We start from the raw sequence: 22,746 nt of genomic DNA on the forward strand, positions 1-22,746 counted from the left end.
CGCTCAAAACCGCATTTCTGATCGCCCTGGCATCAGTTAAACGTGTGGGTGACTTTCACGCGTTATCTGTTAACGCCGCGTGTCTCGAGTTCGCCGCGCCTTCAGGCACTCGGAGCAGCTTTTTGTTTCGTTTGGTGGGCGCACCAAGGGTCTCGCCGCCTCGAAACACAGTCTATCCAGATGGATAGTGGACGCTATTGCTGCGGCTTATGCGTCTAAAGACATGCAATGCCCTCTGGGCGTCAGGGCTCATTCCACCAGAGGCATGGCATCCTCGTGGGCTTGGTCCAGCAGGATTTCTATTCATGACATTTGTACGGCGGCAGGCTGGGCCTCCCCCTCTACATTTGTTAGGTTTTAAAACCTGGAAGTTCCCTCCCTGCAGGCTAGACTACTTTCAGTCTAAAGTCTCTTTCGACTGCTGGTTGAGCTGCACTATAGGGTCGATGAGTTCAGTATAGACCGGCGGTGCCGCTCTGTATATGTATCCCCTTCGGTGTTCTTATGTACATGTGCGAGCCCACTATGGTTGTGTGTCCCGGGCTTTAGACTTTTTTTTGTGCCGACGGCCCTCGGTTCACCTCTTCCACCAGCTCTGCCCTGGACTCCAGTTCCACTGCCTCCGCTCTGGTTTTCAAGTCCTTTGGCTAAGCCTGGGTCACCTGCTCCCCAGCTCCAGCCAGGGTTTTGATTCCTCTGGCTTCTCCCCATTCTCCAACAAAGATCTCTGCCCAAGAGTCCCGGTCTGGGACAATCTTTGCCCTGTCCCTCTTCCCTCTGTTCCTTTGAGTTTTATTGTCTTATGCCTGCAACAGACTGTGAGATTTTAGTAATCCTGTAAGATCATCAAAAATGTTGCTCAAACAGTAGAGCGTTGGTGTTTGCAATGCCAAGGTCATGGGTTCGATTCCCATGGAAAGCAAAAACTGATAAGAATGTAAAAAGTGTACCTAGAAATGCAGTGTAAGTTGCTTTGGATAAAAGCGTCTGCCAAATGCAGAAATTAAATGAATGAATGAAATTAATTTCAAAATATTTAGATTTCAGTACAGTGTATTTTCAGTCAGGACCACTTTTGAGAATAATAAAATTTCTTGACAATTCTTGGATTTGGCGAAAGGCTTAGGCTCAGCTGCCATATTAGACAGTTTGAGATACATTTGTGTGGCATAAATCACCCAACACAATAACCAGACCTGCAAACTCCTCAGAGAAAAAAAGGTGACAGCGGGCGGGTGGGGGGGGGGGGGGGGGGTGCGCGCACATGTACCTTATGTCTCTTTTGTACATAAGGTAAATTTGGCATGGCCTATCTACTGATAGTGTATGAGTCTAGCTGTGCTATATACTGTATAATGAGGAGTCCTCATTAAGCTCCCTCATTCTGAAATGAAAAATCACGATAAGCTAGCCGATCTCATCGGTCCAAGGACTGATCTGTTTCGAGATACACGACTACTTGAATTCTGAGCTACAATACAATGTAAAGATTTCAAATGATAGACTTGGATGCAAAATGTAGCCCTTTAAAGAAATTTGCTGTTGGTGTATTACCCTAAAACACACTCGCCAGATTGTTTATCTAAATAGCCCTATGTTGTTAGAAATGCATCCCATGCAACTAGTGTTGTCACGGGACCAAAATTTCAGTATTCGGTACCAATACCGGTGAAAATCCACGGTTCTCGGTACCAATTTCGGTACCAAAGCTTAATTAAATTTACATATATTAAAGTGTATATCACGGTTAGAGATGGAAACTGTAGAATTAAAAACACTTTACAATAAGATTTCATTTGTTAGATAACATTAGCTAAAACGTCCTAACAACAAACAATAGTGTAGCAATTATTTACCTAGGGGTAAATTAAAAATGTAGGCCTACTAATACATTTTTTAAATCAAAAGTGTTATCTGTTCATTATCAATGCACAATGGATGAAGTGAACAAACATGAACAATCAAGTGTTTGTATTAACATTCACAAACATTAATTCATGTTGTAAAAAAGTACTGTTCACTCAATTGATGTTAGATAAGGCATTAAGTAAAGTTAATGAATGGTAGCCTATTGTAGTGTTGCCAAACTACAGGAGATAAAACGTGCTTTATTTGACTTGACTGTACTTTTATTTAATCCAAAACTACGTTCATATTACATTTTTAACGGTCTTTTAAAACTACCCAGATACAACCGCACACGATACCATTTTAGGGGTCGTTCACATATCGCGTTTTGTACGCGTGCTTATTTAAAATGCAGTCGCGCGGCATATAACAGAAGTGACCGGCGCATCGATCATATACAGGCCAGGGTGGCTTTTTATTTCTCATATCCATGAATATATCTAGTAGTAAAGCAATGCAAGGGCTAAAAATAAATTAATTATTTGCTGATACTTCCTCATCATAGCGCAGTTTGCACCGCTTTCTCGTTGCGTCTGTCGTTGCTATGCTACCATTAGGCGCGTCTGGAAAGCGAATTTGCCTATTTTTTAGTCTATGGAATTTGCACGCCCAAAAAACGCGCTATTGTATTGTGAACGGCCCTTTCTGGCAACGTGATAGCCTAATCCAAAATATCTCCACATGTGGCTGTTTCCTCCTTTCTTGTAAACAAGTGGATTCAGAGCCACGCATTATCAGTGCCGCCGGTCGCCACGTCTGCCATGGGCACCGCAGTGCGAGCCTCCGCTGACTGCGCGCGGATCTCCCCAAAGGGACGAGGCATTTACTTGACGCTACTGTTTTAGACTGAAAACCAGATCATACCACCGATTTACACGCGCAAACTGGTTGCCTGTGTGATGAGATGTACTAATATCCATCTGCTCTGGCAGATTCGGCTCAAAGTCGTGCATCATCGGATGCGGAGGCGCGCGATGTGATTCAAGATTCTGACGTAAGTGCTTAGATACCGATTGGCCCAGAGAAATGTCAATTATAAGAATTACCCAATAAAGTTTCGCAATTCTAGCCTGCATGGCATGCAGATGAATGACAGCCTACCCCCCCCCCCCCCCCTCCCTCCAAAACAAAAAACTCTCCGGTTCTACGCGATTCACGTAAATGACCTAATTGAGCAAGAAAACGGCGATTGTCACCGAAAAGCGACAAGTTTGCAGGTATGAATAACGTAGTTCAAAGTCAATGAGTCAGGATTAACCCCTTAAAATCAACAGAGGCAGCGTACCTCAAGAGGGTAGGGAACGCGATTCCCTGAGCTAGTCTTCAGAGTCTGATCATGATCTGAATAGATAAACTATAGAAGCAAGACTCTACTTAAATACGTAGGTTAACTCTGAAATTTATTATCAATCCCCCAAAAAACTGAGTAAGTGGTACATAAGGATGGATTCGCGAGTTCTGTTCATAACAGAGGTTGAGTCTATAAAGTGTGGTGGCTCATGGTTTTCTGGGCTTGCATATGTCGTTACTTCATGGGCAAATGTAGCATTGGAAAGCAGATGTCTATCGTCCCATTCTTTTGAGCATAGGAGAAGGGATGATAGAAGATGCTGTTCTGGCTGCTCCGATTCGGAAGGACTGGGCTGTGTAGAAGTTAGAGGTTAGCGAGACCACAATATTGGCAAAGGAGATGTAGGTGATGTGTGCATCTTGTCATGATGTCTTCTCAACAGTGGCTTGTTGGAATGTGAATGAGCGTGGTAGTTCAGGTGCTGGACAGTGGAAGAGAGAGGACCACATTCTGAATTAGTACGAGATATGGTTACAAACACACCTTTCTTTTCTTTATCTGACTTAGATGAATATGCCATTTCATGCTGCATTTGTATTGGCTAGTCAGAAGATGTAGGTCGTAGCAGCAAACACGCTGTGAGATGATCATGCTAAATTTCTTACACTGTCAGAAAATTATCACAGGCTATCTTTGGTCACAATACCATGACAACGGCCGTCTTTGAACCTCTCTCACTGTAAATAGCGCAGTTCACAGAGCTCCTCCACATAGCTCTTCTCCAGACCTCTGGAGTTGTTTCATCTACAGGAGTAAACATGCAATGCAACCCAGCTGCAGGATCTTTATTGACAGTAGCGGGAAACAGGCAGTAAACAGGTTTATGTCTATTATCTATTTAATGGTCGCGGGTGCGGGGCGGGGCGGGTTGTAAAAATAGATACAGTGGTGCGGGGCGGGATGGGGCGGGCCAAATAATTTAATAAATGCGGGACCCATGGGTTGGGAAAAAAAACGACCCGCGCATCACTAGTAGACTCTATCTCTCTAGCCTACACTTCCATGAGCCTTCAAAGCCCCATAGGTGTTAGAGCCCATTCTACTAGAGGCTTGGCCTCATCATGGGTGTGGTCCAGTGGCGTACCACTTGAAGACATCTGTGCGGCGGCAGGCTGGTCCTCACCGTGCACATTTGTGAGATTTTACAAACTAGAAGTCCCTGCTTGGCAGGCACGGGTACTCTCTATCTAAAGGCTCGCCCCCGAGGGCTCCGATCCTCAGAGACATTTATACCTTTATAATGGGCCCGACTTTGTCCGGTCCTGGGGGGTATTTTGTCTTTCAAACTTTACTATTAGCCTCTTGCCGCATAGCCCCAGGTAATGGTTCAGGGTGAAGTCACCAGCCAATAGCATGGCGTTTTAAAATGGGTTCCCACTGCGTATAGCTATGCAATACGAAGTGAACGTTCTCGAAAGGGAACATACTCGGTTACTAACGTAACCTCGGTTCCCTGAGAGTAAGGAACGAGTATTGTGTAGCCTGCCGTGCTATTATGCTTGGCTCAGGTGCTGTCGATTTAACCTGATTCTATGGCGAAATGGTCTGCTTATATAGGCATAACCCACGCCCATTCTGGCTCTGACCCGCTATGGGCACCAAGCGACCCGATTGCGTCTCAGCCGCTTCACTATAGGTTTGTGCAGTTGCCGTGTTACGACCCTTCTTTGGCTCTTACTAATCTAGGGATTAAGAAGGGGAACACTAAACCAGTCAGCCACCTGTCAACCAATATCACTGAACAAAACTGAGAAACAACGAGAGACACGAGATAGTCAAATTAACTTAATTTTAATAAATGTAAAGTGATAAATATTTTGCATAGAAATAAAGGAAAACAATTTATACAAAGATAGATAAACCGATCAAGAAGCAAAAGGTTAGGAACTGAAGAGAACAAAAGGGGAAACCTGGATTGTGCCAAAGAAAATAAAGTAACATAATCAAAACAAAACTAGCTAAACCATTTCCATCTAAGCCTAAACTAAATTAAAACAAAAGATTTAAAGAAAAAGTCTTCAACGTCCACGACGTCGTAACTAAATTACTCTAACTAACCAAACAAAAATACAGAGAGTGACACAAATCCCTAACCTAGTGTGCATAGACAAAAATCAATCTAAATGTGCAAATGTATGTCACGTGACATGTTTACCTAAACCCCTTCTCCTTCCAGCTCAACCCAGCTTTGAAAGGCTGTTTAAAACTTCCAAAGCCCACACATAGGGAGTTTTTAGGGCAGTCACAATAGGCAACGTTCACATGACTAAACACTTAACAAAACTATATCAAAACAAAACACATCACAAAGCAAAAACAAAACAAAAGGTCTCTCTCTCGAAGTGGCAGTAGCATCTCTCTTAAGTAGCGCTTCCCCAGGTGTAAAGCATCAGGATGATGAGGGGCACGCCCTCACAGGGCACAGCCACGCGTCACGGATGATTGACAGGAAAACAGCAAATCAGCAACAGCCTGTTAGAGTGACAGTAATAGAGAGGCAAAAAGACACCGAAAGAAGAAACACACAAAACACACCCAGAAACACTAAACGTCCTAAGGACGTAACCCGCGCATCACAGCCGATTGCGTCTCAGCCGCTTCACTATAGGTTTGTGCAGTTGCCGCAACACAGCCAATGCTAAGGCGCTTTGTGCTAGCTGTGCAGCTGCATTGCGTTTTAAAATAATGGCTTCAATATTCTCAAAAAAAAGGAGTTTTCCCACTGCCTATAGCTACGCAATTCTCGTTCTCTACTCTCAGGGAACCAAGGTTATGTTAGTAACGCCCTCGTTTTCTTCAATGCGTTTTATCATTGTCGGGAACATAAAGTAGCTTGAGGTTTTGAGTCGCTGCTGCCAGAGTTCGAGTGATTTATGGAAAGCCTGAACTTAAGAATTCGCAATGTCTGAAAATGTTGTCCTCCCGTCCTTGTAGTTTTAGATTCAGTTCGTTTAGAACAGATGTCAGCAAGATAAGACAGGGTTAAAAGCCATTTCTCATCACTGAATGAGCTTGCGAGAGGTGACAGTTTATCACTAAGTAAAGCATGCATTTCATCCCTCAATTCGTACACTCGGCTGAGCAGCCTGCCCTTCGATAGCCATCTCACGTCTGTATGAAAGAGTAAATGTCTGTGCTCGGCTCCCTTTTTAATACACAGGGCCTCGAAAAGTCGGCTATTAAGAGCACTGCCTTTACTGTAGTTCACAACTTTGACAGTGTCTCACATCACTACTTCAAGCTCAGGTGGGATTCCTTTTGATACCAAAGCTACACGATGAATAAAACAATGATACCAAACAATGTTCTGTCCTGCTGCATCCTTAATCCTTCTGACAAATCCACTATTTTTGCCAGTGAGGTTGCTGGTTGCTAGTGATTGCAATTAGCCCAATATAGACCGCATTTTGTTATGAAAGCATAATTGTTCAAAAATATGTGCACCTGACGTGCTAGAAGGCAATGTTAGAAATTCACCTTGCCAAATGTACCGAACATAAACCAGTAACATAGCGCTTGATGCAACGTCAGTGGTCTCATCCAGCTGAATAGCTAAATCCCTCGCTGACTTTAGTCTCACTATGAGCTGTTCTTCTCAATTCTGGGCAATATCCACAATTCGACGTGACACCATATTGTCACTAAGAGGAATTAGTTTTAGCCTTTCAGATGCCTTTTCATCCAGAAATCGAGTGCAGCGTTACTTCAGACAGGCCACGTAGGCATAGGCCACAATCAGCTGACGCGGTCAGCTGTCAATCACTACCATTCTCCTATCAGACCAGGAGGATAGATATATATATATGTATACACACACACGTGGTACTACTGCCCGGGAAATATGCTTAAACTGGCGCTCAAAATTTTCCATTCGGCGACGAGACTGACAAGCACGAAAGATAACACACGTGTATACGTGCATATACGTCTCTGTTTGTTTTATATGGAGACGTACACGCAAATCACGTCAGGTAGACACCTCAATAACGTGTAGCTGTTGATCTATACAGACGTCACTACGGCGTCACGTTAGAAGATAACGTGTGGATTACGTCTGTAAATAGGAACGTCTGGAGAACGTGCGTCTGCCATGCGTGTGGAGAACGTGTGTCACGAACCACACACGGGAAACCGGGGTTAGATCCATACGCAGTTTAATAGGGTAATCCGTAATCATAAACAGTCCAGGCAGGGGCAATACAAAACAGGGAAAAAAAGCAGTACTCGGAAGTGGTGTGATAATAGACAAGGATTCTGTAACAAACACTGAAACAACCAGGGTATATATCAAGCGGCAACCTCCCCGTCTCTCTCTTGAAACCAACACGGAAGTGAATTAAACGGCAATTCGTCGACTGGCCGCTTGAGGCTGGCTGCAGAAGTGAGTCAAATCTGTATCTCCCCCATGTTAAAATGCCCAACTTTACAGCAGAACAAAACATGTTTACAGCCTGGTTCTCTCTTTGGCTTTGGTCTATAAAGCTAACTTTGCCCTTCATAACAACTGTGAGGGGGGTGCATTTTTTTATAACTCGCCCGTGTAGTTGATTAATATTTAAAGTTCTGCAAAATTAAGGGTGTGTCCACTTTTGAGTGACAGGCGGATTCCCGCTGATGTAAATGCTAGCCGGTTAGCAGTCACTTCACTTCAGCAAATTCCAGCTGCTGAATTTGCCATCTCTGCCGTGTTTGTGCTTTTATTCTGGATTATTTCATATAATTTAATACACCCATTACCTCGCCCACGGCTTTAGATTCCGCCGTTTTTCGTCGAGTGTCGTTCGAGAGAACAACCAGCGCTGTATTCCAGTTGTTCTCCTCTGTGAACATGCACTAATGGATGTGATGTCTGACAATTTCGTTGCTTTTTGGAGTTTTCAGATTTAAAAACGTCTATAGATATAAAGGCTACACTCGTTTTGCGGTGCCGTTGCTCTGAGACAGATTATAACATGCTTATGTACTGTCAGATGAAATCCTGCAGGTGTCTGTGTTTCTCCGTCCATGCAATAAATGCACATCCTTGAATGAGCGCGGATTTCTAGCGCATTTACTTGAACTTCATAGGTAATATATCTATGTTTTGACCCATTTGAGAATTGAGATGCGGCCAAAATCAGAATTTAAAATGGACTGAATAATAAAGCTCTCTACGAACTTGACGAGCGATGCCGCGCTGACGGACCATAGACTGTAATAAAAGAGTGACTGACATGTATGCACATAAATCACGGTCACACACACTCTCAGAGTAGCCTAATATTGTAAAGTTACTGCATAATACATTTTCAACAAGCAGAATAACTTAGCTGCACAGAATCGCGATACACAGTCTCACTTGTAGCTATGTCTTTTAACTATTACAATATTTCGAAGGGCAAAAACAGGACCTTTTAATTGCCATTCAGATTTTAATCATCAACCGTCAGTGTCACTTTAGCGCGAGCCCGTGTGCAGTCGCAGACTTGGTACTGTGAGTAGCATATTGCATTAGCTCCCAAGCCTGCTAACTCCATAACGTCGCGCTAGGTGGGTGTGGTTTCAGATAGCCAGGCTCCTCAGCTCCGCCTCTTTGCCCATATTCTGTTATCCGGGAGTGACGAGCGGTGACGCGAGGCCAAGATGGCGACGGCCGGCTCCGCCCACTTTAGGCTTCAAAAATGCTCTTCAGAAACCTACGGGTGACGTCACGGACACTACGTCCATATTTTTTACAGTCTATGGTATATATACACACAGAACTAACAATGAAACAGGGAACAGCTGGGAACAATGATGACCGGGAACAGCTGAGTGCAATGAACAGTGATTGGTACAGATTGTGGGGAATGCAGTTCATAATGTGGATGACACCGTGGGGAAGAGAACCTCTAGTGGACACCAGGAATATACAAACCAGACACTGTGACAGTCTGCACATCTGAACGTCTGTCACGATCTAAGTTTACAAAAGTTCATTGACTTGGAGCTAGGCTCTGCATTGGTTTTAGCCTGAAATTGATATTAACTGTGAACTTATTCCTCAAATCTAATTGGAATTTTACTCCATGATCAAAAAGGATGTTTATTCAGGGATGTTGCAGCCTACCCGATGAAATCATGTTCACCCATTTACTAAATCCCTTGGCACATAGTCTACTGTTTGCCCTTAATGTACTTTTGCAGTTTTTCTCAGTCACTTTGGTACATTTCTTGAATCATCCTTAATATTTTCAAACCAGTAAATGCATTTCTCAAAATAATTCATACTAGCAGCACCACACAATGGAAGTAAGCCTGTAACCTGCTCAAAATCCTTAGTTCATCTCTCAAAAGTCAGTATTTATGTGAATGAACATACTAGTGCCATCAGAATTAATAGTACTTGTGTCATTGTTCACAACAGTCAAAATGATTAGTCATGTTGTCAATATAAAAGTGTAAAGTATTTTCAGATTTAAACTATGGCTTCGATTTATATTTATATTCTTTAAATCACAATGACATACATATACATTCATATACATATATATACAGTATAATATATATACAGTGTAAAATGCAAATTAGTACTGTATACAGTATGTATACAGTATTACAGTACAGAAAATAATGTCTGATTACACACCTGTTCTGTCTAGAAACGTTTGAATGACTGAAGACACTGTTGTTCTCCCAACATCCGGCTGCACCTTTTCACCCACCTCAGTCATTGTAAGGTCATGATTGAGAACATGGTCTGCAATAGTGGCATTTCATTATAAACATGTCCACAATCTTGATCTCTTCCACTATTTTGCCTCCGTACCCTTCCACCACACATCCTTACTCCTCTTCTTCTCCCCGGCTGTTGACCCTGTTTGTTTCCGTCTTGTTCTTCCATTATATACAAGTGTAACACTGAGTTGTGCTCTGTAAATATATGCTTGTCAAATGAAGCTTCATGAGATGCACTCTATGTGAGTTTTTTCTGGTGATCATACACTATGTGTGCTCCGGGCGCGCGCCCTTGGGTCTCTGGTGTCGGATCTCAGCATGCACGGCGTTTTGCACTGGGTTCCCGTAGCGTCTTCGACGCAGTACGAGAGAACTCTCGTAAGAGAACGTACTCGGTTATTAACGTAACCTCGGTTCTCTCTAGAAGAGGAACGAGTACTGTGTCTCTGTGCCTTAAAGTCCTTGTGAACCGGAAGTTGCACGGCCGGATGAAAACGCTAAATTATCAAAATTGACAGAGTGTGTTAAAGATATAAAAGATTGGATGATGCGTAATTTTCTTCTATTAAATCCAGACTAGACAGGGGTACTACTTATCGGTTCAAAAAAACGCCCACAAAACCTCTCACAATACAAATTTAACATAGTAGGATGTCCTGCTACTTTATCCTCTACAGTAAAAGACCTGGGTGTCATACTAGACACTGCAACCTGTCTTTTAAAAATCATATTTCATATGTTACAAAAACTGCCTTTTTCCACCTTAGAAACATTGCTAAGCTACGTAATATGCTATCAGTTTCTGATGCAGAAAAGTTAGTTCATGCATTTATGACCTCGAGACTAGATTACTGTAATGCTCTATTAGCTGGTTGTCCTGCATCCTCAATAAACAAGCTACAGTTAGTCCAAAATGCAGCCGCTAGAGTTCTTACTAGATCAAGAAAATATGATCGTATAACACCGATCTTATCATCACTACATTGGTTACCTATAAAGTTCCGTATTAATTATAAGGTATTGTTATTGACTTATAAAGCCCTAAACCGCTTAGCTCCAATCTATTTAATGGATCTTCTATCGCCCTATAATCCATCGCGCTCTTTAAGATCGCTAAATTCGAGGCTTTTGGTTATACCTAGGATATCTAAGTCCACCAAAGGAGGGAGAGCATTTTCACATTTAGCTCCAAAACTCTGGAATAGCCTTCCTGATACTGTTCGTTGCTCAGACTCGCTCTCCCAGTTCAAAACTAGATTAAAGACGCATCTCTTCAGCCAGGCATTCATATAAATGTTTTAATCTTACAGTTAAATCCGGCCTCTAGTTCATAACCGCCAGAGGAGAACTGGCCCCCGACTGAGCCTGGGTTCTCCCAAGGTTTTTTTTTTCTCCATTAGGTCACCTGATGGAGTTTTAGGTCACCATTAGGTCAGCTGATGGAGTTTTAGGTCACCATTAGGTCAGCTGATGGAGTTTTAGGTCACCATTAGGTCACCTGATGGAGTTTTAGGTCACCTGATGGAGTTTTAGGTCACCATTAGGTCATCTGATGGAGTTTTAGGTCACCATTAGGTCAGCTGATGGAGTTTTAGGTCACCATTAGGTCACCTGATGGAGTTTTAGGTCACCATTAGGTCATCTGATGGAGTTTTAGGTCACCATTGGGTCACCTGATGGGAGTTTTAGGTCACCATTAGGTCAGCTGATGGAGTTTTAGGTCACCATTAGGTCACCTGATGGAGTTTTAGGTCACCATTAGGTCATCTGATGGAGTTTTAGGTAACCATTGGGTCACCTGATGGGAGTTTTAGGTCACCATTAGGTCACCTGGAGTTTTAGGTCACCATTGGGTCACCTGATGGAGTTTTTCATTTCCTTGCCACTGTTGCCTTTGGCTTGCTCAGTTGGGGATATTCAATTTAATGAATCAATCAATAATACTATTGATTACCATTACCAAACATGGACGTTTTATTATTATTTTAATTTAATACTGTGAAGCTGCTTTGGTACAATCTGTATTGTGAAAAGCGCTATACAAATATTCTTGACTTGACTCAGTGTTGTGACGTATTTCCGAGAGAAACGGAATACTAAATGAGGAAAAATAGTGGGCGTGGCTTTTTTTCCAACTAGCACCTGATTGGATCTAGAAAAGTAGGTTTCATTCAGCCTGTCTACTGTCAGTTGGAGGGGCGTGGTTACGGATGTTAAGCAGACACCAAAACCGTCAAACCTACGTCATCAGGGAAGGTCCTCCAATGCAGAGGAGGGGCATTTTCAGATTTTGATTAAAGATTACGAAGCCAAAAAAAATTGTGGGGATTGACTTGCATGGATGAATTGTTCACCACAAAACGATAAATTTAGGCAAACAAAGTAAATATGGATAATTTTGATTTCCTGTGGACTTTAAAAAAGGTGACCCATTTTTTTATTTATTGGGAAAACGATCAGTTACTCACTTCCGACCGGTCGCCATAGGAACGCGTTAACACAAGCACATGTAGGCACGGGTTACATATGACTATGAAAATTATCAATTTAGTTTTGGCTCATTGTTTGTGGCAGACATGGGAAAAAAAATAAAAATACTTAATTACAAATGATAGTATATTCAGCTCCTAACCAAATCCTTAAACCTTGCTAAGCAATATAAGTTTATTTGATTGTCCACAATGCACTTGCTTTGATTCAATGCTTTTATTAATTTGAGGAGTGTTTCAGAAAAAGTATTGAGAAGAGATTCAAATTCAGAAGAGATTGGACTTCACAATAACATTTTTGTAAAGATAAGATCAGAAAGAGTAAATGTGGCACAAAGTAAATGTGGAGCAGGATGACAGAATATGATCTCACGCGTCCAAAACACAAATATAGTCCATTGAGGTTGAACAGGGTGCATCGTTCCAGCAATGGTTCGCTGTAGGGTGGAATAAAGAAATCAGTTACTCGGATCGTTACAGTGTTCAACTGAAGGCACTTGGTGAAATCCAAACAATTCATTTAACGTTACTGTATGATATGAAATTATAGGATTGCAAATTATAATAAAATAAAATAAGTGCACTCACAGGTCCAGTTGATCTCCAAACAGTTCTCAGGAACACCAGCATTGTTCGGTTCTCCAGAGCACCAGTTGGTATAACCATACACAGTTCCATCACTCATGCAGTTGTCAACACTGCATTGGCTGCCTATTAAACATCGTATAAATTTTAAAATATTGCTGATCACTTACAAAGCACTAAATGGTTTAGCTCCGCAGTACTTGAGCGAGCTCTTAACGCATTATAGTCCTTCACGTCTACTGCGATCTCAAAATTCCGGCCAGTTAATAATACCTAGAATATCAAAATCAACTGCTGGCGGTAGATCCTTTTCCTACTTAGCACCAAAACTTTGGAACAGTCTTCCTACCATTGTCCGGGAAGCAGACACACTCTGTCAGTTCAAATCTAGACTAAAAACACATCTCTTCGGCCTAGCATACACATAACACATTATAGACTTATATAATTAGGCTGCATAGTTTAGAACAGCCGGGACCGGGAACACTTCCCGTAATCCTGATGTACTTGGTACATCATAAGAAGGATGGCGTCTACGCTAATATTAGTCTCTCTGTCTATCCCGAGGTTTACTGCTGTCCACCGGAACCAGGCCGTATCCAGATCTGGTGAAGGACCAGCGCCAGGACACGACGACGACGCCGCTGACCTGAAGTGTCAACCAGTCTCTCCTCCTCTCCACTCCAACTTCAGACCAACCGGAACTGGACAAATACTCTTATTCATTCTGAACTTCATACACTGTTCACTCATTGGCCAGAGGAGAACTGGCCCCCGACTGAGCCTGGGTTCTCCCAAGGTTTTTTTCTCCTTTCTGTCACCTGATGGAGTTTTGGTTCCTTGCCACTGTTGCCTTACCTTCTGGCTTGCTTAGTTGGGGACATTTAATATTCAACAATATTATAGATCTGCCTTAAAGGTGGATGATGATGAAATTATTATTTATTTTTTTTGTATTATTTTCATGTTATCACTGTGAAGCTGCTTTGATACAATCTGTATTGTAAAAAGCGCTATATAAATAAAGATGACTTGACTTGACTTGACTCCACAACCAATCTCCGTCCTAATAAGTGAAGAGAATGAATCCCAAAAGCAGAGGTGGACAGTAACAAAATACAATAACGAGTACACTGAGTATCTGTACTTGAGTATTATTTTGTCTGGAAAATTTTACTTTAAAGTCACTACATTTGAAAGATAAATATATTTTTATCCACTACATTTCTGTCAAGGAAATGGAGTAGAACGTATATAGTAACGACCAACTGATGTTGGATTCTGACAGCAACCGGATTTTCATTTTCAATGTTTGGTTTTGTCTTCTAAATGTGAATTTTGTCATTGTTTTGGAGCACACTAGCTTATAGATAACAGTAAGTTTAACACTTAAAGCCAAAAAACCTTAAATAGGGCACTATTTGAGGGAACAGCCATTTGGGTGTCCGAAACCATTGTGGACGTTATTGAGTGCACTTGTTCAATCTCACATTCAATCTCACGACTGGAACTGTGTTCTAGAAATAAATGTGATATTGATATGAGGGTAGGTAGGCAGGCAGAGATTCAGAGGCATAAGGTACTGGAAGTATTACATACAACAATAATAAAACAATGGATTGACGTTTACTTTTGATACTCAAGTAATTAAGTTAAAGTACATAAGTACTAATTTAAGTAAACAAAGTCTTTGCAACTTTTACTTGTAACAGTAATATTTTACCAGTAGTATCTGTACTTTCACTCAAGGAAGGACGTTGTGTATTTTGTCCATCTCTGCCAAAAAGTGCACTACTGTAGTCAGACTTAAGCTAATGAAGTTCATCTTTAAAGTCAAACTATCTTCATTAGAAACTTTGCCTTTGATTAAAGCAGATATTTCAGTTTAGACAAACAAATAGGTTTCTTTAGGGCACACCATTTAACTTACTATTTCACCATCATGAGCACCAACCCAAGATCTTGTGGAAGAAGGCAACAGACTGAGCAGGAAATCATTCTCTGGTTGATCATGCACAGATGCGAGATTCGCCTCAAGACTTTGACAGTTTCTCTGAAGAGACAGATTTTTTGTCATTTCAAAATCTAATATTTTTTTAGGAGAAAGCATAAATGACTTTAAACAACATTTTAGTCCTATGCAAACAAAGTCTTCTCTGATTGATTATTTGCAGAAGAGCATTTCACTTAAAAAAAAAAAAGCAACATTCCCACTTATTAAGGGTCTTTAATCTGTAGCCTACATAAAAAAATAAAATAAAAAAAAGCCAAGAAATTACTAGAGGTGTAATTAGATCTAGGATTACTCTGTTGACCCAGTGTTAACCCACCCGTAAACCTAACCATAGCATCAAACCTGTCCCACACAAACACACAATAAATACATTGTACCAAACTATTTATTTAGATTTAAAGACACTGTAATAACTTGGAGGAGACAAATCCGTTCAAGAAGTAAATTTACTCAGGAAACATCAAGCCAGCAGTACAGGTGATAACAGCCCAGGTGGAATGCATGTGTGTCTAACAGGTTCTTCTTTGCTACTCTTAAGCCAAAGTCGAACAACATTAGATTGCCCCCTACAGGTCAATCTACAAAAGCTCACTCTACAACATCCCCTTCCCCCCAAGTTAACAAAATAATCACAATACTATTAACTTCATTGTACAATCCTGTAACCACAATACCGTTACATACAAATACAAAATCTTTGTTTTTACTTTTTTTTTTTTTTTTTAACTTAATTTCATAATCTTTCAAATGACCAGGCAATCTCCTGGTTCTTTGTGACCTTCTCATAACCCCCACAGGGCTAGCAGACTTGTTAATTTCAGGTATTATCTCAGCAGCTTGAGAAGAATCCCCAGCTGCTTCAAAGGGATTAACGTCCCCAGGAATGTCCTCAGCCCCTGTTTCCTCAGTCTCTTTCGAACCTACAGGCACAGAGTTGTCAAAAAAGTCAAAATCAGGAGATTTACCGTCCATGTCCTCCCCTGAAAGGTCCACAAGCAATTTCTGTCGGCCATGAATTTGATCCACATGTCTTCGGACCACTCTCCCATCGCCCAGCATTACTTTATAAGAAAGTGGTCCAGTCACCGTCTCTATGTCCCCCGGGATCCATCTCGGTCCATAGCTAAAGTTGCGAACCAGTACTGGATCTCCCACACCAAAACTGCGTTCGTGGGCCTTCTTATCATGATATGCTTTTTGCTTCTGTTGTTGTTTCTGAATCTTCCTAGTTAAATCAGGATGCATAAAGTCCAGAGAACACCGCAATTTCCGTCCTTGTAACAGTTCAGCTGGAGAGAGACCGGTGGTGGTCTGAGGAGTAATCCTATAACTGAATAACACTCAGGCCAATTTCGTTGCAATCGTGCCTTCCACACATTTTTTTAGCATGCCTTTAATAATTTGTACAGCCCGTTCCACTAACCCATTACTGGAAGCATGATAAGGTGCAGAAGTAACATGCTGTACTCCATTTTTGTTCAGGAACTCTTTAACTTCAGCACTAACAAAACAAGTAGCATTATCTGATACAATAAGTTCCGGTAGTCCCTGGTTACTGAAACTTGTACGCAAACATTCAATGGTGGCAGCAGATGTGGCTGAGTTCACAGGATACACGTCCATCCATTTTGAATGTGCATCAATCAAGACCAAGAACATTTTTCCCATGAATGGTCCAGCATAATCCACATGCAATCTTTGCCATGGTTTGTCTGGCCAGTTCCATGGATGTAGTGGGGCTACAGCCGGAACGTTCCTATGTTCTTGGCACAGACGACAGGTTTTAACCAGCCTTTCAACATCTTGATCTAACTTAGGCCACCACACATAACTTCGAGCCATAGCTTTCATCCTGGACACTCCTGGATGGCACTGATGCAATTGTTTCAGGACTTCTGGTCTACCCGCACTGGGAATGATGACTCTGGCCCCCCAGAGCACACAACCATCCTGTACACTTAATTCATCTTTTCTTAATGTAAAAGGATCAAACTCTGCTCCAATTAATTCATGCCCACCACGTTGCACCATTTCTCTCACCCTGGATAATACCGGATCTTTTTGCGTCCACCCTCTCACTTGTTCTGCAGTAATCAAGGTTATGTCAGCATTCTCCAGCATCAGGACTCTTTCCTCCTGTTCCATGTCCGATTCCGTTGGCAATGGTAACCGACTTAGAGCGTCTGCGTTTCCATGATCTTTGCCCGGCTTGTAGATGATGTTATATTCGTAGGCTCTTAGCGTCACAGCCCATCGCTGGATCCTAGGAGATGACATTTGGGGAACAGCTTTTAACTCATTAAATAAAGACAGCAAAGGTTTATGGTCCGTAACTATAGTAAACTTCCGACCATACAAATACTTATGGAAGCGTTGTAGGCCGAACATGATGGCCAAACCTTCCTTGTCCAACTGCGAATAATTCCGCTCAGCTTGATTCAAAGTCTGTGACATAAATCCAATAGGTCTTTCCCTACCATCTGGCATCTTATGTGAAAGAACTGCACCTAGGCCATAAGGAGAAGCATCACATGATAAAATCACATCCTTCTGGGGGTCATAGTGGACCAGAACTTGTACTGAGTGGATCAGTTTCTTGGACTTAGCAAAAGCAACCTCTTGTTCCTCCTCCCAGTTCCATTTTTCGTCTTTCCGCAGCAATTTGTGCACAGGGGCTAAGACAGTAGACAAGTTGGGTAAGAACTTATTATAGTAGTTTAACAGTCCCAAATAGGCCTTCAACTCTGTAACATTCTTTGGTGAGGGAGCGTTTTGAATAGCCGTCACTTTTTCTGATACTGGGTGGAGACCAGTCTCATCTACTTTATGACCCAAGAACGTTACCTCTCTTTCCATGAAGGAACATTTGCTCCGTTTCAACCGCAGTCCTGCTTCCTGCAATCTTTCCAATACCCTGGCAAGCGTTTGGAGATGTTCCTCATCATTACGACCGGTCACCAGAATGTCATCCAGAAAAACTGCCACATACGGAAGACCTTGCAGTACTCCCTCAATGGTCCTCTGGAAGATGGCAGGACTAGAAGAAACTCCAAAGGGTAAAACACGGTAAGTAAACAGGCCCTTGTGGGTATTCACTGTGACATATTTCCTGGACTCCGCATCTAATGCAATCTGGTGGTAAGCATGGCTCATATCCAGGTTGGTAAACTTTTGCCCACCTGACAATGTTGCAAACAAATCATCTATTCGAGGGATAGGATATTGTTCCAACTTTGAAACTCGATTTACTGTTAACTTATAGTCACCACATAGTCGTACAGTATTATCCGACTTTAAAACCGGTACTACCGGTGCAGCCCATTCAGAGTGTTTAACAGGTTCTATGATTTTTTCTTTTAACAGGCGTTCTATTTCAGCTTCCACCTTCGTCTTCATTGCATAAGGAACTGGTCTGGCTTTGAAAAATCTGGGGACCGCTTCCTTGTCAACATAAATCTTTGCCGGTGGACCTCTCAATTCACCCAATTCCTCTTTAAACAACGCTGAATGTTGGCTAAGCACCCCAGTCAAGGTTACATTTTCCATCCCTTGAATCCTATGTATGGCCTCCCATTCCATGCCCAAGTCTTTAATCCATCCTCTGCCCAATAGATTGGGTCCTGTTCCAGGTACTACCACTACCGGTAACTCCTTTATGACTCCTTTGTGTCTAACTTCCACTTGCGCAGAACCTAACACTGTTAAAGGTTGGCCAGTATAGGTTTTTAACTTCAAAGAACAGGTCTTTAATTCTGGAATTTGATGCTTTGTCCATAATTTTGAAAAATTTGACCCATTCATCACAGTCACACCACAACCGGTATCAACTTCAAAGGGTATTATTGACTCATTAATAGCCAAGGTGATAGTCAGTGGGGCAACTTTTGGAATCTCGGTTCCTTTCAAACTGTGAACTGTAAAAATACTATCTTCATCAGATGCACTTTTCTCATCTCTGCCCACATAATACGATCTCTGTCCTCCTCTGACAACTCTCTTACATCTTTCTCCCCCTTGTAAGTTTGTGTCTCTGGTGGAACTTTTTGATTTGCATACTTTCATTATGTGACCTTGTTTCCCACATTTGTGACATTTCTCAGAAACAAATCTGCACTCATTGGCCAAATGTTGCAAACTTCCACATCTGTAACATGCTCTGCATTGACTTTCTTCTTGCTTTACTGACGTTTTATGCACTCTCATTGACATAGATGTATCTGAGCGTTTAGCTTGCAAATCCTTCACATCCTTATTGGCCGTTTCCATTGCTTGAGCTACTTTCAAAGCCTTTTCAAAGGTTAGATCCGCTTCTGCCAACAGTCTACGTTGAATACGGTCATCATTTATGCCACATACCAGTCTATCACGAAGCATTTCTGTCAATTTTTCTCCATAGTTACAATCATGAGCCAATTTCCTTAAAACTGCCACATACTCGAGTACAGTTTCCCCCTCTTCTCTTGATCTTGAATTGAATTTAAACCGCTGTACAATTTCACTAGGTTTTGGGTTGAAATGCTCTTTAAGCAATTCTACTAATTCACCAAATGTCTTTGTTCCTGGTTTAACTGGGCTCAGTAAATTCCTCAGTAGACTGTATGTTTGACTTCCTACAGTGCTCAACAATATAGCTCTTTGCTTGACTGCTTCTGTAATTTCATTTGCCTCAAAGAAATGCTCCAAGATTTCACAATATTCTTCCCAAGACTGAGATTGACTGTCAAATGGTGTGACTGTTCCTACCATGTTGGCCATCTTCTTTTCCAAAGCTCCAACTTGTATGGATTAAACTTCTTCACCTTCCAAAACTTGAATTCTCTTCAAGGCGTTTTTCTTCTCTTACTTTCATCCTCGTCGCCAAAATGTAATAACTTGGAGGAGACAAATCCGTTCAAGAAGTAAATTTACTCAGGAAACATCAAGCCAGCAGTACAGGTGATAACAGCCCAGGTGGAATGCATGTGTGTCTAACAGGTTCTTCTTTGCTACTCTTAAGCCAAAGTCGAACAACATTAGATTGCCCCCTACAGGTCAATCTACAAAAGCTCACTCTACAACAGACACCTAATATAAAGTGTTGTCCAAATAACTTTGTTGTTACTAATACATTACCTCTGCTGTGATCCAGTTAACCGATTGAGAGAAGTACTTGTGGCACCGGAGTCCAAAACTTGTCCATCCATATGGACATCCTAAATCAAGTGTGGATCCGGTGGGGGCAGGCCCTGCCCTATTACAAAATTAATCAAAAGTGCCGGTCTCAAACATATATTAAATGATAATATTGTGGTCAATAAAACAAAATGCATTTGCTTATAATTAACATGACAATGTGTACAAAACGAAAGTAGCCTAAATTCACGTTAATTTTTACGTTTCTGTCAGTGTGAGGTGTTGTTGCTATAACGCGTTGCTATGGGTTGCGTCACTTGTCAAGTTGTGCTTGTGTCTTGCTTCGGTCTTGACTGACGGTCTCCGTTTTCGAGGGTCTAAAACTCCGGAGTAGTGTGTGGACGGCAGGCATAACCGTAGCAAAAGTTAGACGTTTTAAAATGAAAATGCACTTGTGTAAACGTATCCCACAGTCTGCTCGGGAACCGATCGCTCTCGAGCCTCTTTTTAGTGAGTATATGGCTCGACGGCAGGACAAAAATAAACCAAACAATTGTTACATTTTTTTATAATAAAAGGTTGTCGATTCAAATCCACATAACACATTTTAAAATATTACTTAATTCACTGAAGCCTGTTTGTCATGTATAATACACCGACCAATCGTCATCTGGCACAAGTAGTTCAAATTTTATTGGACAATGTGAAGTGGAGCGTAATTTTTTCCGGTCATTTATAAATAAATCGTTTGAAAATGTCACGGACAGAACAATTTACATTGAAGCGATCTGAATCTCCGTCATTGAACTGATGGATGTTAAAATGACTAAAGCACTGCACAAAACCAGCACCAAAAGTAGCATTAATGGTAAGTATTCAAGTCACTTGAAATGTATTTAGTCTATATTGATACACCGTTTACCATTAGGAAACTATCATAGTTTGTTAAATGAAGCCCAGGCCTACGTAGGCTACAGGCCTATTATGTAAAGTGTAGGCTGACAACAACACACGAAATGGTGACTATTAATGTTAGATTTTTGCACACACATTATTATTTTTTTAAGTCTTATGCGCTTCAAGCTTGCATTTAGGCTATTTGATAATAAAAAAACAGAAAAAAATATTACAATTTAAAATAATGGTTTCCTATTTTAATATACTTCTATATATGCCCCTTTTTACATTTGAGCCCCTGCCCCTGAGGAACTCTCTGCACGTCCCTGATCCAGTACATAAATGTTATGGGGATTTTTAGTGTTTACAGCAAAAAAGGTTTTTTATTTTATATACATGTAGCTTATTTCAAGTTTGTGTGTTTATATGCCAAAAACTATGTGTACTTTGACACTGAAAATCCTTCACTAATCATGCAAATATTAGTAAACGGAATCTTGTACATTCCCAAAATGCATTTAAACTAGCAAGGGTTTTCACAAGGGTTTTGGTTACCGCCTGGCTGCATTCCCCATGGAGAAGAAAACAGAAAGAAGCAGAAGACTTCTCAGCATTGCCATGATGATCCTGAAATAAACCTAAAAATGAATAAGAAAGTTAAATGTCTGCCCTCAAATGCTGTGGATTCTCGATGTATTTCAAAGACAAAGCAAATGTTATTCAGTAGGTTTCTGTTCCAAAAACTCACCTTGCTTTTCAGATTGTTGCCTTAGAATCTCAGAGAAAGTTTATGTGAAGTTCCAGAAAGATCCCTGCGTTTATAGCCTACTTTACTTAGATCCGAGCGCAGAAATCATCTTACGACAGGGTTCACGTGTGATTCATGAAACATTCGAATACAGCCAATCATCGTGCGAGTGATCGGACGTGGATAATGTGGCGGCTGAAAACAATCGTCATTTGAATATCACCTAAAAATGCACGGTTTAGAAGCCGTAACTTCCTCATTATCTTCACCTGGATCATGTTCGCATGACAACGCACGGTATCCATCAGCTGTTCTTAAGACATAAATGTATTATTATTGCTGTTAACACAACTGTTGCAAATAAATAATACATTTAATTTTTATATATAAAAAGTTTTTAAAATGTGCTTTATGGGCTTTGTGTGTGTGTGTGTGTGTGTGTGTGTGTGTGTGTGTGTGTGTTTAATAGTAAACACATCAAAATTATAGTAATGAGAAACACATCAACACGATATGATGTTAAGAAGGTTTCATCCAATCAGAGCGTTGTTTAATAAATGACGTCAGTCAGTACCTAGTCAGTCAGTCAGTGTTGCCAACTTAGCGCCTTTGTCGCTATATTTAGCGAGTATTCAGACCCCTCTAGCGACACATTTTCAAAAAAGCGACTAGCGACAAATCTAACGACTTTTACTGGTGTTATTGGAGACTTTTAGAGACTTTTTGACGTGAAACCGCATATTGTTTTTACTCTTCTCAACGAGCAGCGGGTGCTGTCGTTTGACCCTCCCTCGTCGCAAAGCACTCACAGGCAGCCCAGTTCTCGCGCACCAGCCCCTCCCCCTCGCCTCCCAGCTGCAGTCAGAGCGCGGAGATGTTCACCCCTCCGTGTCCTGACTGCAAATGAATCGCGCATCATGTGCGTGAAGTCGCGGCTGGCTGATCC

This window comes from Phoxinus phoxinus (assembly GCF_949152265.1).
Source record: "Phoxinus phoxinus genome assembly, chromosome: 12".
In the NCBI taxonomy this organism is placed as follows: domain Eukaryota; kingdom Metazoa; phylum Chordata; class Actinopteri; order Cypriniformes; family Leuciscidae; genus Phoxinus; species Phoxinus phoxinus.